Here is a 1,504-nt window from a genome sequence, read left to right as displayed (position 1 = left end):
GGACAGTGAGTCCATAGACACTGCACTGTCACATGGAAGCTGCATATTAGGCAGAGGAGGACCGAGTTTACCGGTAATCCTTGAAAAGTAAGTGAGATGTCATCCGCTTATTTTCTCACAGGACTGTGCCGTGCGTTGTTTACTGTATTTAAGTCAAGTCGGTTTTATTTGTGTAGCCCAATGTCACAGATTACACCTTCGCCTCAAGGGGCTGTGCAGCAACACAGCATCCTGTCCCTAGACCCTCGCATCGGATTCTGCACATTGTGTCTTATAGTTATCATGTGTTTTTTCACATTTTTAGTTTCATTTTTATATTTTCTGTTTCATGCTGCTCGGGCGCTGTTTGTTTTATGTTGTACTGTTGCACAGCATTGCGGTGATTTGTTCCCCGTGACCCTGAGAGCAGGATAAACAGTTTGGATAATGGATGGATGGATGGGTGGATGGATGGATGGATGGATGTGGTGATTTGTGCCAGGCTGCTTTTGATGATGCAAAAGAAAAAGGGAATGAAATGGTTCCTCCTCTGGGGGGGGGGGGGCAATGCAGTTTCCCTGCCATGGATATTAAAGTCCCTACCTACTAGGGTTGTAGTACTCAAGCGTGGACTCAGTCTCAAGTCCACATTTTGAAGGTCTCATTCTCGTCCCGGACTTCGGACTTCACAGCATAATGACTCGGACTTGTCTCGGCCGCATACTTGCATTTTTCAGGTGTCAGTCTTTTTTTGGGGGGGGTCCCCCCCCCCATTTTCTCCCCGGTTGTACTTGGCCAATTACCCCACTCTTCCAAGTCATCCTGGTCGCTGCTCCACCCCCTCTGCCAACCCGGGGAGGGCTGCAGACTACCACATGCCTCCTCCGATACATGTGGAGTCACCAGCCACTTCTTTTCACCTGGCAGTGAGGAGTTTCACCAGGGGGGATGTAGCACGTGGGAGGATCACGCTATCCCCCCCCCCGAACAGGTGCCCTGACCGACCAGAGGAGGCGCTAGGGCAGCAACCAGAACACATACCCACATCCGGCTTCCCACCCGCAGACACGGCCAATGGTGTCTATAGGGATGCCCGACCAAGCCGGAGGTTAAACGGGGATTCGAACCGGCGATCCCAGTGTTTGTAGGCAACGGAATAGACCACTACGCCACCCGGAAGCCCTATGGTGTCAGTCTTTACACAAGACTAACAGACCCAGCTGACTAACGGGGGGGCTTTGTAGTCAAGACCATCCAAGGTGGTCTTGACTACAAAGCCACTACCTTCCTACGTCCCTGTTTCTGCAGACTGGGTCATGAATGTAAATGTGCAGCCCTGTGAGAGCGTAACTGTGATTTAGGGCTGTACAAATAAACTTGGCTTGGTAAGCGGCGGGGACTCCTGACACTGCACGGGAAATGTAGATGGTTAAGAGTTTCTGTTTTTGTCTGTGTCCAGATGAGAACGTGAAGGCTGGCGTCCACCAAGGCCACCGCTGCACCCTGGGCAGCGCACCCACATGAT

The sequence above is a fragment of the Lampris incognitus genome, chromosome 6 (genome assembly GCF_029633865.1).
Source record: "Lampris incognitus isolate fLamInc1 chromosome 6, fLamInc1.hap2, whole genome shotgun sequence".
Taxonomy (NCBI): domain Eukaryota; kingdom Metazoa; phylum Chordata; class Actinopteri; order Lampriformes; family Lampridae; genus Lampris; species Lampris incognitus.
Note: the sequence above shows the minus strand (reverse complement) of the source record.